Here is a 15642-nt window from a genome sequence, read left to right as displayed (position 1 = left end):
TAAATACTAAAGGAAGAATGTCTTCTAGCTTCTGAGGTAATCCTAGAGGGAGATAAGAGAAGAAGAGAGAGCTGAAAAGATTATATGAGTTGCCCAATGAAACCCTCCTGAGGTCTCTAAATTCCCAGTTCTTACTAGACTCACCAGCTTTTATGGAAGTCTATAAAAGAGTGAGTTTTGTAACCATGTTAATGAGAAGGAAAAAAGAGATAGTCTATGGTATTTTGAACTAGTCACAATGGGAGCCATCAAAAGAAAGATGATAAGAATTCTCACATATCATGAATAGGGCTTTGGGCTTCATCCAGATTGTTAAACTGGGAGTTTGAGTCAAATTTATTCAGACCATTGTAGGGGTTAGAAAGAGACATCTCAAGGAATATCTGAGTCTTCTGAACTTGATATTATTCTAGACACCACAAGGAATGCATAATTAACACACAGCCTGGTCCTTTTCCTCAAGGAGCTTACAATCTCATTGTGCAGACAAGATATAAAGCCACTGGGCAGCACGCCTTCAGGATGCATTTTAATTTCAACAGACAATGATGATGGAGAAGATTAGAGAAAGGCCTCAAGGAGGGCTTCTTAAGGGGCCACCCTGAGTTGAGTCTTCAGAGGGAGATGACAGTATTTGGTTTGGCAGAATCCCAGGAACAGCCTTTTCAAGAGCTCCCTGACAGGACCTCTTGAAACAGACCAACCAGGAACTACGCAAGACAAAAGCAACTCCATCCACTGCTCATTTTAAGCACATGCCTCACATGATCTGCTTGTGTAAACTTTGCAGGCAAATTTGATTTCCTTTTTCCTCATACTGACTTTAAAAATCATTTTCCCAAATGTACATTTACTTGCCTTTGCTTTTTTTTTTAAAGGTAAAACAAAACTTTTCTGCCACTTCTGGCATTCCACTCTCATTTTCATTTGTCCCTTGCCTTTCTGAATTAATTTGAGTGGGAAGAAGGTGTGCGCTTACATCAACCCAGCCTCCTACCCCTAAAAATACTGTCTACATTCAGTGCTAAGGAAAAGAGGCTACTTTGAGAATTTCAAAGTTGTAACTTCTAAAGGCTAATGGATGAATGTGAGTATTTCCATTCTCACTGTGGCCAGGAAAGATAGAGATAACCATATAGCACCCAGAAAATGACTGCTTCATATCATGAGGATTTGATTTCCATTTTAATGGAAACATGTTCATTTAAAAGAAAGAAAAGCAGATTTCTGAACTATGTCTCCTCTCTCCATTAACAACCTGGATATGCATCTAGAATTAACGAGCTACATTTTTATTTCCATTTTGCTAAAGAGGCTGACCAAATCTGGTGCATTACCTGATGTCTAATCTTTCCAGTGCTCCCCTCACGTCTCCCCTCACTGTTTTCCCCCTTCTGAATGAGATGTTAGTATTTTGGCTTTGTCTCAAATAAACTTACAAGTTGGGTTTTTATTTCTCCCCAACGGAGCCTCTCAAATCCCTTATCTTCCGCTCAACGGGAAGGAAATGACTTTGTTACCACAATATTGAACACTGATGATTTACTTGTTTATATATGGGGGAAAAAAAGCTCTGACATATTCTATTTCCTATACAACAGTTCCTAAGTCTCTATGGAGAGACCTAGTGGCTTCAGGGCATAGAAAGATGCCACTGTACACTGAGCAGCAAAGAAAGGATAGATAAGCCCGTGTTCCGACAGAGCTGACTATGTGCATAGCTATACATTTGTGGCAACAAGTGGGGAAACCAGCCAGCATAGATTCTCCTTTGCTGCTCTAATTTTAGTCAAAAAATTACAGATGCCAAAGTCAGATAGCCTGAACTCAAATCCTGTCTGATCTCTGATCCTAGCCTGAGAGGCCTGTTCAGATTCCTCCTCTGCACAAATTCCTTGCTAGCAATGTGACTTTAGGCAAATGACTTAATTGCTTTGTGCCTCTGTTTTCTTAGAGGTAAAATATGGATGCTAATACCTGACTGATGGATCAGTTCATAAGAAATGATAGCTATGAAGAGTCTACATGATACCTGGATAACCCCACTTAAATATCCTATATTGAATGCTTAAACAAATGTTAATTTCATTCCCCTTTCCTTTAGAAACCTTAATTAATACCTTAACTATTTAGTACAGAGCTCAGTAAACTATGGCCAGCAGATCAAATCCATCCACCCTTTATTTATTTATTTGTTTTATAATAAATAAAATAGATCCCCTTGTTTCATGTTCTCATGAGCCTTTTTTTTCACAGGACTTACCACAGTTGTAATTGCACATGTATTTGTAGGTTTAATTGCTATCCATCACTCTCATAAGACTGGAGCTTCCTGAGAGGAGGGGTGGTAGTTATGATCTCTTCCTCTGTGTCCCAGCTCCTGCCATAGTGCCTGGCTCTGATAGGTACTCAGTTAGTATTTGAATGAATGAAAGAGTACATGAGTCTCCAGGCTACCACTCAGCCATGGGTCAAGACTACAGAAGTGACCAATGAGGACAGAGCCAGAAGAGACAGATCCCCTAGTCCTTGACAGGACGACAACCCAGCAGAAGTTTGTTTACCATGGTATGTAATAACATACCACAGTCCAAGGCTTCATCAGAACACAACCGCATCAACTTGGGTGACACTCCCACCTGGCTGGGATGGACCTGTTCAAACATTTCCTCAGTTCTGAGTCAAGAAAATGGAACTTCTTCATGGGAAAGAACCAGTTCAGCCCTGTAGTGTATTTCTATAATACTTGAGTAGCCACCACCTTCCTTGGGAAGAAGGCAAGAGCCCAGGCTGGGTAGTTTTAGTCATGGGTAGAAAGCAAAGATTCAATGAGTTTATTCACTCATTAATCTGCCCAAAGTGGGACTATCTCATGGTACACAGCCCCTGGCACATAGGAGATGGTGAAGACAAATAATCGCCAGCAGTAATGCTAAAATCTGTGACTGAGCTATTCCCAGTGCCCTGTCTTCCTGCTGGGCCTCTGCTCTGTGGAACACTCACATGCCTTTTTCCAAGTGGGGAATTTAAATCAGGCAGAACTCATGGGTGGGGGCCCCATCTCTACTCTGTAACTGCTGCATATCCACAAACCCCAGTTTCTTCACCTGCTGTCAAGGGACAATGTGATGGTAAATGTTTGTCTTTCCCAGTACACCTCACTACTGGCATTCAGAGTCAGTGCCGTTTTATCCATTGAAGCTATTAAGCTGTCTTGGATGTAAAAAGGTCCTAGGTAGCACTGATGAAGCCTACGACTGTATGCTTAATACTCGGGAATGTCTTATGCCAAAGATCCCATCATAAAGAAACACAATAAAGATCTAAGAGTATAGAGAAAGTAGATGAATACAGGAATGACAAAGACGCTCTAAGTATCTCAAGTACTGGAAGACCCTAGAGGTCAAAGAGTTTTCCTGGACAGCTGGATTTCTTTGCTTTTTTTTTTTTTTTTTTTTTCTTGACCGTCTCCCTCTGTTGCCCAGGCTGCACTACAAGCTCCGCCTCCTGAATTCACGCCATTCTCCTGCCTCAGCCTCCCAAGTAGCTGGGACTACAGTTGCCTGCCACCACGCCCAGCTAATTTTTTTTGTATTTTTAGTAGAGATGGGGTTTCACTGTGTTAGCCATGATGGTCTTGATCTCCTGACCTCGTGATCTGCCCGCCTCGGCCTCCCAAAGTGCTGGGATTACAGGTATGAGCCACCATGCCCTGCCGACAGCTGGATTTCTAAGGAATATTTTCTCTTGGACCTAGAAGATGCAGGGAATTGGAGGGAGCACCATGCGAGACCACTCTACCTATATGTCTAGGATTCTGTTTATAAAAACTCTATTTCATAAATACTAATTTTAAATAACTTGTAGCAGTGAAATAAAATAAGCCGTTCTTTCTATTAGAAAATATGGCCTTTTTATTATGCTCTGTAAAGACCTGGAATGTGTTGTTTGAAATCCTAAGGATGTCAGAAACATGCAAATTCTAGGTTTGCCTGAAGTCCAGTGGCCGCAGGGAGATCCAGTGTCCCCTAAAACACCAGGGGTGTTTGGAGGTTGGTACGCAGGCCAAAACTTGAGCTCACCACCTTAGTAGGACAGGACCGCAGTCTTAGCTGCTTCTAAGGGTGCAGGTGTACAACAACCACCGTTTATATTAATTCTTTTTTGGTACAAGAGCAGTTTTCAGAGTTTATCTGATTCAAATTAGGGTCTCATTACCGAGAAAGAGGAAAGAACAAAAGTTGAGGTGGGCCACCAGCTGTCTCTGCTCTAGACAGTGATTAGATCGCCTATCTGAGAATGGTGAATGGACATCTGATATAAAAAGCATCAGAGAATTTCAGGGAGGCACTGCTTTCTGGATGGGGGTGGGTGGATGGTCACTGACCCCACTGGATACTCAGAAGTACGTGAATGTAAGTGGATGAGACTTGACAGAAAATGCATGCTGATGCAGCTGGAAGTCAAACCACTGCTATTCCAGATGTTTCACTAGACTCCTCCATCCCCTTCCTGGGCCCCAGCCCATCTCCCATCTCACATCATTCCCAATTGTTTCTTAAGGATGTGCCTTAATGCAGTAACAGTAACAAAGAGGAAAGTCTGAAGGATGGAGAAGTAATTTTCTGCACATTACTGGAAATCAAAAAATTATTTCTACATGTTGACCCCACTCAGTTAAAAAAGGTCATATCAAATCTTTTGAGTCAAACCATCCTGCTTCATGTCAGGCGAGATACCCGACTCAGTGGCAGGGCCAGGTGAAATTTCAGGAGCCACTGGAATATGAACTATCCAGCTCCTTTAAAGACAATAGCTCCTGAAATGGCCCACAGCCATCTCTGTCAGTTGGCCTAGTCACCCAAGGAGCCTGCAACCACTCAGATAAAGAGTCATAAAGAAAGAAAGAAAATGTTAGGAGGCCTCAAAGCCTCTGGTAGTGATGAAACAGAAACAAAGCCACTGAAGCTGTTCAAGCAAATGTCTTTAATCTGTGACACCTGTCACCAAGGCACAGAAACAGCACTGCAAGGTCAGAGGCCTTCATGACACAGTAGGAGAGAGAGTCCTTTCATGATCCCCTCAGAGGGCATTTTAAAGCTGGGCATAAATCATGACCTGTTCTGTGTGCAGTTATTCTTATAAGTAGAATCCGATTTTAATAAATTCCATCAGCCCTCCAAATTGCTTTTTGTGGGAATAGAGTTGGTGCTAATGAGCTTGTTGCTAGAAATCGCTTTCCTGAGCTTCTAAGTCTGCATGTGAGATGGAGGTTCAGGTAGGCGCCTCTCTGTAGTGAAGAAACGTTCACGGCCCAGGCAGGCCCCAGCGCTGCTCTTCCCTTCTGCTTCTACGGGAGCCTGGCAGAGGCAAGTTTGGGGCTGCCTAGGCCAGATGGTGGGCTCGTTGCTGTGTGGACCAAGGAGGACTTGCTCTCCTTCCCCTTTTCCTAAAAATGTTCAGATGGTCAAACCTAGTGGGGGAGAGCAGGAGAGTCCCGGGGCCTCAAGCCGCATTGGTACCAAATGAAGCTTTAGATCTCTCCCATCTGCCTCAGCTCTTCCCTCCTATTTTCTGACATGGACAGTTGACACTTCTCCAGTTTTATGTAAAGTGTTAAGCAAAAGCAGCTTCAAGACAATCTTCCCCCATTCCGTCAGCTTGATTTCTTCCCCAGGCCTTCCAATATCGAAACTCTGGAGCCACTCCTGACCTCAAGCACAGAATCCATCTTGAGTGTCCATGCCGCCTCTCTGGGCCCCACTGTCCTCATGTGTCCAGTGAAGGGACTGAACCAAACAACCTCCAATCCCCCTCTCCATCCTAACAGCCTACATACTCACTGAGGTCCCTTGCACCATGAGTATACAAGGAACACTCATGCTAACCCAAATCCCTGATTCAAGCGGCTTCTAGCCTAGTGAGATACCATTGACCTAACCATTTCTCCTTACGTGCCTGGGTTTCTTTCTAAAAGGCTCAAGTTCCACCAACCCCTGCCCACCCCCATGTGCTTCCTTCTTGCTTGAGGAGGTGCTTTTCTCCACCTGTGCAATCCTGACATTCACAATCTGTGCTGCTTCATCCTCTGACAATGACCCACTAGTTCCTGCTGTCCCTGGTGGGCCTCTAACAACCATTCTCAGAAGTGAGATTTGCAAAAAGATGGTGAAACAGAATTCCAGATGGAGAGGGGAGAATATAGGGGAGGTAGGAGAGGGTGAATTAGGCTCCTCCTCCACAGGAAAGCTAAGTCTTAAGGTCCCCCTGTAAGGAAGCAATTCGTTCCAGCAAACTCTAGAGGAGGTTCAATATGCAGCTGCTGGGTGTTAGTGTCCCCTTTACCGGTCTGCAATTTCAGCAATCATCGTGCTTAAGGGTCTCTGTGGAATTAGCATGTGTTGACTACGGGGATGAATAATTCTACTCCAATTTACTTTCTCCCATGGAATACTATTTAAGTTATAAATTGAGTATTTCCATCCTTGACAGTAGCTATTAAGCTGACACCACTGCCTCATTGGCCTTTTGCTGTTTTGAGTATCTTTGGGCGCCTGGCCCTGGATCCAGCCAGTAGCACGGATAGTTTAAGTGTCTGGTGTCCTGGGTACCCTGGGTTTCAGCTAGGCACTGAATCTCTGGAAAGAGACCACACGGCCTCTGGAAGTTACAAAGATAGGAAGGGGAATGTGATCAAGTGTTGGGTGCCTGCTACGCACCAGACTTTGTCTATTCCCTTCATGCATATTATCTTGTTCGGCATCACTGCCCAGTAAATATTATGAATCCTTCTTTCAGAATGAGAAAACTGAGATTCTAAGAAATCACTTTAAGAAGGATTAAGTAGCTGAAAAAGCAATAAGTAAGAGCAATGGGGAGAGGGAAAGAGATATGTCCTGTGCTGGGGGCCGCATGGGAAGAGGAAAGTCATAATTCAGGCAGCAGGGGTTCCACTGCCAGAGAATCCAAACCAAGGAAGTCCTATATCACCAGTAAGACAGGCCACAGGGTGGTCTGTAAACACAGATCTGGGAGGTGTTTACTTTCTGGAGAGCCTATTTCTCTCTTGCTCTGTGTTTGTCAGCCCTGGTTCCAGCATCTTTCATGTATTCCTTTGAAAGCTAGCATTCTCTCTGAGCACTTCACCAGCAGAGGCCTGCGAGACCTTATCCTTCCTCACTCAATCCTCTATCCTTGTTTCTTCATCAACATTTGAGAGTCATCATCTCTGCCTGCTGCACGCTGAATAGAAAGAAGAAAGGGATCATTAAGTTAATCAGCTGGTAGTTACTAAGGAGCTTTCTTGTGCCTGGTCAGGTGCCATGGTGATTCAATGAAATAGAAGATGCAATACTGACTCCTGATAAGCATCTAATAAAATGTTGAAACATTATAAACAGCCATTTATTTTTGCTTCTCTGGGCCTCTGTATATGCTGTGGCCTTCTCCTAGAAAGTATGTTGCACACAGCTCTCTATAGATTGTGCGTGCCAGCTCAATCTTCCAGGTCAAATTCAAATGTCACCTCCACTGAGAAACTCCCCCAACCTCCCTGCCCAGGCACAAATGTCCTCCTGTCTGCTCATGCTTCTAATGCACTGTAAGTCCTCTGGAGCACACAGCAAATTGCATTTTCATTATCATGTGTGTCCCTCTCCAGAGACAGCCACTCCTTCAGAACATGAATATACTGAGCTCTTCTCTGACATCTGGAAAGGGGGTTAAATAAGGCTTATTGAACGAGTGAGTTAAAAAGCAGGACAGGAAAAAGTATGATATGTTACCAGAAAGCCATGCTGATCCAGGCCCCAAGAGAGGGTTCTTGGATCTCGTGCAAGAAAGAATTCAGGGTGAGTCCATAAAGTGAAAACAAGTTTATTAGGAAAGTAAAGGAATGGCCACTCCATAGGCAGAGCAGCCCCAAGGGCTGCTGGTTGCTTATTTTTATGATTATTTCTTAGTTATATGCTAAACAAAGGGTGGATTATTCATGCCTCCGCTTTTTAGACCATGTGGGGTAACTTCCTGACATTGCCATGGCATTTGTAAACTGTCATGGCGCTGGTGGGAGTGTAGCAGTGAGGACAACCAGAAGTCCCTCTCTTCGCCATCTTGGTTTTGGTGGGATTTGGCCAGCTTCTTTACTGCAAACTGTTTTATCAGCAAAGTCTTAATGAACTATATCTTGTATCTTGTGCCTATCTCTTATCTTATCCAGTGATTTAGAATGCCTAGCCATCTAGGAATGCAGCCCAGTAGGTTTCAGCCTCATTTTACACAGCTCCTATTCAAGATGGAGTTACTCTAGTTCAGATGTCCCTGACAAATATATATCTTTATATGTTCAGAGAAAAGAAGGTTGTACTCATTGTTGACAGTGGGTGTGAGGATCCTGGATAGTGCCTTGATAAAAAGCAAACCAAAGGCGCTGAAGCCAGACCGCCAAGTTTAAACCCAGCTCCAACACTTGGTGAATGAGCTACTTAACTTCTCTGTGCCTCAATTTCCTCATCTGGAAAATGGAGGTCATAACATTAGCCTGCCTCAAAGAGTTAGTTAAAGATGAAATGAATTAATGCAAAGAAAGCACATAGAATGGAGTGGGGCACTTACCAAGTGCTTGGTATGTTAACTATGTGTTACTCCTAAGGACTGAAGTCAAAGAGAAGCATTCCCTTTATACCTTCCTGCATTCTTTAAATTTTTACTTGGAACCGTTAGACAACAAAAAGAAAAATGAAAAATAAGACAGCAGCAAAGTGACAGACTAGATATCCTGATTGCTGCTCTTGAAATTAAATCAAAAATGCTGAATAATATACCACACACACAAAAATTTCTTTGTTAAATCATTCATTGTCTTGCAAGAAAGTAAAAAAATGCTCAAGGTAAAATTTAACTAATGGCAAGAATTCTACGTATTGACAGCAGTGAAGCTGGCTTTTGTCTTAAGGGCATTTGACCTTGACCTTGACTCACAGAATATGGGGACAAGAAACAAAGCCTAGGACCTGCCCAAGGTGGGTTGTCTAATAGGCCACCTTCTCTTGAAGTTGGAAACCAAAAAGCTGTATCCTCAGTGTAAAAGAGAACTAGAAATGAATGCCTCGCCTGCCAACAGCTGCAGGAAACCTGCCCATCTCCAACCTTGGTGCTGTCAACAGAAAACAAACAAACAAAAAAATCTCTTCTGAGAGTTTGTAGCAGAAAAAGTATCCTCACATGGGGATGCAGACCAAATTCATATCAGTTGGTTGGTCTAAAACAAACCTCACTCTGAAATCCAGTTTACAATGGTCCCAGTCTGGAAGTATTCCCAGGTTTCTGTCAAAAACGATTGTATGTCATCTCTGAAGGAACCCACCTTCAACACAGGCATCAACAAATTCTCAAAGATAAAGTTCCAAAGAAAATAAGCAGGATGCAGTCAGCATAAAACAGATAATGGAAGAAGTCACCATGAGTGAGAACCTGCAGAAGCAAACCCAGAGACTTAAACTATTAGAGTTAACAAAGACACTAAATATAAATTATGTTTACTATGTATGATGAAATAAAAAAGAAGCCTGACAATACGAGGAGCAAGTAAAAATTATAAAGAATGACTAGACATTTTTTAAAATATGCAATCAAAATTCTAAAAATGAATAATAATAACAGTTGAAATGTAAAACTCAGTGAACGAATCTAATAGCAGATTAGACTTGCTGAGGAGAGTCAATGAACTGGAAGATAGCCAGAATGCAGCACAGAGGTACAGAAGGTTAGATTTAAGAGATAAAACTAAGAAGACAAAACTAAGTTGTCTTAGTTGACAGGTTGTTTCATTTTAGTGTTTTGCCAAATGTAATCACTGTATAATTGTGAGAAATGCAGTTTTCTCAATTTTATACTTTATTTTGATAGAGAGTGTTAATAATTTACTAAAAAAACAAGAAATCCATCAAAAGATTCTTTCTTCTAATCAAAATATTCCTAAGAGCAACTCAAGAATCTCAAAATTAAATTGTGCATCCCATAGGAGCTTTCAGCTTTTATTTTATGCAGTTTGTCTCTGGCTTTTATAGAAATGAATTTCAATGTCTTTTTGTTTGCCGGATTTGTATTGAGAAATTGCAACTTGCCAAAAGCTTCAGAAGTTAAAAATTTAGGAGTACTCCATTGAAAATATTTTGATTTACAATTTTCAACTAATTTTAAACAAAATATAACCAAAACTTTGAGGACTCATTTACAAAAAGTTTGGTACTATTACTTAGGTTAATTCATAAAACAGTCAAAGGCTCAAACACTTTTAAAATCCTGTGTAGTATACTTTTGTATTCATCATACAAAACCACACCCAAAATAAATTAGTTCAGTTACTGTATACCTACAAAACTTTTTATAAATTTCAGCTACAGCTTCTATTTCAATTAGTAAGATATCACAGTTTATTTGTACATAGTTGCAAATTATGTGTATCACAACCTATTACAAGGACATTTCTGTTCCATGCCTTCCTTAATTTAGTAAGCGCATTATTTTTACCACAGTGTATTCGTATTAGTACCAAAACAAATTAAATTTATCTTCACTGCTGAACTTTGAAATAGACTCATGATAACATTCACAACAATGTCCGTGCTTTCACCTTCCAAAAACTTTGAATCTATGAATTGAATTTTTTTTTAAATTGGCTCATTATTGGCCGAGTGCGGAGGCTCACGCCTGTAATCCCAGCACTTTGGGAGGCCAAGGCAGGCAGATCACAAGGTCAGAAGATCGAGACCATCATGGCTAACACGGTGAAACCCCATTTTTACTAAAAATACAAAACATTAGCCAGGCATGGTGGCAGGTGCCTGTAGTCCCAGCTAATCGGGAGGCTGAGGCAGGAGAATGACGTGAACCCGGGAGGCGGAGCTTGCAGTGAGCCGAGATCATGCCACTGCACTCCAGCCTGGGTGACAGAGAGAGACTCCTTCTCAAAAAAAAAATAAATAAATAAAAATAAAAATAAAATTTCTCATTATTGAAATTAACTGATTTTCTATTTGAAAAATCTGATGACACTGATATAAAATTAGAATCATTTAGCTATTTGCCAAATTTTTCTGATAACTGAGCCAACATATTAATAGCTGTTACCCGACCTTTTGTACATGCACAAGAAACATTGGAATTGAAAAAGAATGAAGTTAATTTAGGACGGTCGTTTAATCTAAGTGAGAAGTCATGCTTCACAGAATGATGAGCAAATGCACCCTTTTCCCTGCATAGGTTAAATAATTGTCTTTGAGCATGGTTGTCTTAAAATAACTACTAACATTTGGTGTATATGCTGCTGCTGCTTCAGCAGATGTGTGTCTTTTGGTTTTCACAGGTTCAGTGATTAACGCTTTGGCCTGATAAAAGGTTAATGTCTAAAATCATTTTGTGCAAGTTACACATTCATCATCAACTTTTATGAAAAGCAGAAATCCAGAACTAAACTGTTCATTTGACGTGTGCTTCTTTGAAATTATAACTTATTGCTGTCAAAAATTTTTTTAAATAAGAAAGCACTACTTGAACTAAATAAACGGTTGTGGATTTACACTATACAAGAGAGAGCAAAATCACTGTAGCAAGGGTGCCCAAATGATATTCATACTCTCCAGAGAAGGATTACTCAGCATCTTTCCTGTTCATGTTAAACTGCTAGGGGCTTCCTGCTGAGCCTGCCACCCCATCTGGTGGCTACAGGCACAGGACGCAGCACAACAGACTGGTACATCAGCTGCCTGACGGAGGCAGTGGCACTGAATAATGCTGAGCACCTGAGTCTGAGTACACTTCATTTGATTAGTGATTGTCTTGCCTGCTGTACTTCAGTAGGAGACATTTTCAAGGCTGGGATTAGGGTGAGGCAAATGTAACATTTGCCTGGGGTGCAAAATTTAAGGGGACCCCAAAAGTTCAGCAATCAAGACAAATAATACTTTAATGCAATACATTGAGATATCAAATTTAATGCACAAAAATCTATGATTAACAAAATATTGAAATTTTAAATAAAGACAGGATTTAATACTTCACTTGCACTGTGAGTGCCTCACTCACCTCACTCCAATCCCATCCCACAGATTCTGCCTTTGTGGGTCGAATAAAAGAGATCTGTGGTAGAAGAGAGGCTACCCTGAGTGAGGAGGAGGCAGAGAAATTTCATTCTCCCTCCTAGCCCTTCCTTTGGCCCCAAGTGCCTCTGCTTTAAGTTTTCTGCTGCCAAAATTAAAAGTCAAGCCTATGGTCACCCAGAAAACATGCTTACCACTTGGGGAAAGAGGATGCCAGAGAATCAGGGAAACTCTAAATACACTTGTGAGTGACTGCAGCAGTTTTTACACAGCCTGCCAGGCCCAATGCAATGAATGGTTCAGCCCTCCAAAAACTGCATCATTTTCTTAAGATTTCAAAAAATTGTTTATTTGTTTTAATTGACACGTAATAATTGTACATATTTTGAGGTGCAGTGTGATATTTTGATACATGTATACAATGTGCAATGGTCATATCAGGATAATTAGCATATCCATCACCTCAAACATTTACTATTTTGGGGGGTTGGGAACATTCAGACTCCATTCAATAACAATTTATTGTGTATTTTCAAATAGCTAAAAGAAATGCATCTTTGATGTTGTTCACGAAAACTTCAAAATTGGTCAGAAGAGAGCATTAATTATTTAATAACTTAATATCAAGGCCACACTGCATAAGGTGAAAATAGAATTCAAAGATACAGCCAACTACATTTTCCTAACTAGCTTACCACAGAGGACTACTCAAAACTGCAGTGACAGCAGAGGCCAAAAAGCACAGTGCCAACAATTTTAAAGATGCCCTAAATTTGAACTTCTTTCTATTATTGAGTTCCCACTAAAATCATGAATTTCAATCAGTGCAATTCCCCCTTTCCCTTACAGTAATTAAAATCTCAAAGACATTACAATCCAAACTATTCTCTTCTTTTGTTTTTCCTTACTCTGCTGCTGGAGCTAATGTAGTCCTATTATCACCTCCCCTGTCAAATTTCTGTAAACCTGAGTCTCCCTTGTGTCCCCACACACCTCCTACCTAAGTTTTAGCTCTAAATCACAAACAGGTCAATGTCACAAAGGATCTAGTTTGTCCCAGTAGCATTAACCTTTTGCCCAGGGGATAGCTATTGCTGTGAGTGTCTGTCTTACACATGTCAGCACAGCCTCAGGAATGGAGTCCCAAACGCAAGCATGAGATGCCATAGAGGAAGAAAGCAGTAGTTACAAATGTTGTGAGCTATCAAGTAGTTTCTGCCAATCCTTGACAGGAGCCCTCAAGCTGGAAATGAAATGGTGTATAACTTTACTCACCTTCCGTTGCGTTACAAACTTGCTACCATTTCTCTTTTCAAGGAGAAAAAAAAAAAAAAACGCGTGCTCTGTCTTCCTGCTTCACCCCAGCCACTCCCACCCCTAGTCCCACCCCTGAGGGGCAGCATTTTATTGTGAATGACAGGATCCCAGCGATTAGCTGACTGGTACTCCTAGTGTTGCTCATTCCCAATGCTTACTGTCTGGCCCACCTGCTGGCAGAAACACTCAGAATATCACACTTAACTTGGACCTTCACCATCTTTTCCCCTTAGTTCACATCAGATCTTAGTCATACGTATTTTTATGGTAGCCCTGGCTCTGCAAAAATCAAAGGGCTTAACCTGGGATGCTTAGGGGACACCTTCTATCTATTCCCAACTAGGGCGCTTTATCAATCCTGGCTTAGTGCCTAACATTCCAAAATAGCTTTAAGGAGTTCACTGTTGAAGGAATACTCCAGAATTGCATCTATCCCTTTGTAATCTTGTCTTTTAAGACTAGTCTGAATGCCCTAAGTGGAGCTGCCAGCTTGCAACTGCTGAATGAAGATGGAGTTCTTTGGTGAAACATCAACTGGCACATCCAGGCAAATTTTTACCAGTTGTGTAAGGCTCTTTGGTAAGTTTCCCAAAAGATAAAAATATATGTAAACACAACCCCTGACCTCAGGAAGCTTACCGTCCAGTGATGGGATAGAACAAGAGCACAGATTGTCCTGCTATAAAATAAAATGAGATGGTTGCATGAGGGAGGACAGCTAACAGGAGCATGGGAGAGTATTCAATAGAATGTGGTTATGATTATCTCCATGAGATTTTTGAACAGTCGAAAAAGTTTTCCTGAAGGAGATGGATTCTGATCCACATTTAAAGGATGAATAAAATTTCTACAGATGGTAGTGAGATAAGAAGTAGAATCTAGACAAGGCTGGCAGGCTCCCAGGGTCTGGTATCACCTCCTCTCATGAGCTCCTACATCAGGTACTCTGTTTCCTAATAGCCCAAGGACTCTATTTCTGAATCTTCTTTGAACAATATGGGTCATTCTTTGATCACACATGAGAAAGGACAGCTCAAACAACAGTCAACTGCATCCCCTCCTTCACTTCACCCTAAACTGTCACAGGCCTTCAAATCCATCTGTCTTTGCATCAATTTTTTATGGTCTTGTCAATGGTGCCCTTGCTGTCAACTGGCACCTTTTGAAGTGGGTCCACTGATGATGCTGTGAATCTGTGCATGGAGATCAAAACCTCATGCTTTTTAGAATTGTGCACAACATAGAAGTGAGGACGCAAGGGACTCTGCCGCCAATATTAATAAACAATAATTAACTAATAATAAAAATGATTTAATGGTGTGTGAACTTTGTGTCATCTCTGCAGGCTGCTAAAGGCCTCTTTGGTTATATAGCTTTATGAGCTTGAGCTTAGCTAAATAGATAAGGATGCTGGTCAAGTGATATGCTTAAATAACATCCCTGAATTTTGATGATAAAAAAAATATCCTGGAAGAAAATCTCAACTGATGAAATGTTAGTGACCTCAGGTAAAAAGACTGTGTGCTCCCTGAAATGGAGGGAGGATGGAAGGAGAATAGATGGAGCAATTTGTTCAGAAGAAGAGCCAGAGAGTGATGCCACATAGAAAGACAGAAACCAAATTTACTTCTGTCAACAGTATATAAGTGTTCCCCTTTCTCCACAACCTTGCCAGCATCTGTTATTTTTCAACTTTTCAAAATAGCCATTCTGACTGTTATGAGACGGTATCTCATTGAGGTTTTGATTTGCATTTCTCTAAGGATCAGTGATATTGAGATTTTTTTCATTTGCTTGTGGCCACAGTATGTCTTCTTTGCAAAGTGTCTGTTCATGTCCTTTGCCCACTTTTTAATGGGGTTGTTTGTTTTCCTCTTGTAAATCAGTTTAAGTCTCTTACAGAGGTTGGATATTACAACGTTGTCAGATGCATAGTTTACAAATATTTACTCCCATTCTGTAGGCTGTCAGTATGCTCCATTGATAGTTTATTTTGCTGTGCAGAAGCTCTTAAGTTTAATTAGATCCCATTTGTCAATTTTTGCTTTTGTTGCAATTGGTTTTGGTGTCCTTGTTGTGAAATCTTTGCCCCTTCCTTTGTCCAGGAGGGTATTGCCTAGGTTGTCTTCCAGGGCTTTTATAGCTTTAGGTTTCACATTCAAGTCTTCATTCCTTAAAGAGCTAAAACCAGAACTACCATTTCACCCGGCAATCCCATTACTGGGTA

The 15642-nt window shown here is 41.2% G+C and overlaps 1 protein-coding gene across 1 annotated transcript in view; it reads left to right on the top strand.

The window, feature by feature from the left end:
- Positions 1-15642, top strand: part of TACR1 (tachykinin receptor 1) — a 154436-nt gene that overhangs the window by 58295 nt on the left and 80499 nt on the right. The window lies entirely within an intron of this gene.

The sequence above is a fragment of the Colobus angolensis genome, unplaced genomic scaffold (genome assembly GCF_000951035.1).
Source record: "Colobus angolensis palliatus isolate OR3802 unplaced genomic scaffold, Cang.pa_1.0 Scaffold249, whole genome shotgun sequence".
In the NCBI taxonomy this organism is placed as follows: domain Eukaryota; kingdom Metazoa; phylum Chordata; class Mammalia; order Primates; family Cercopithecidae; genus Colobus; species Colobus angolensis.
This window is presented reverse-complemented; position numbering and strand designations above follow the sequence as displayed.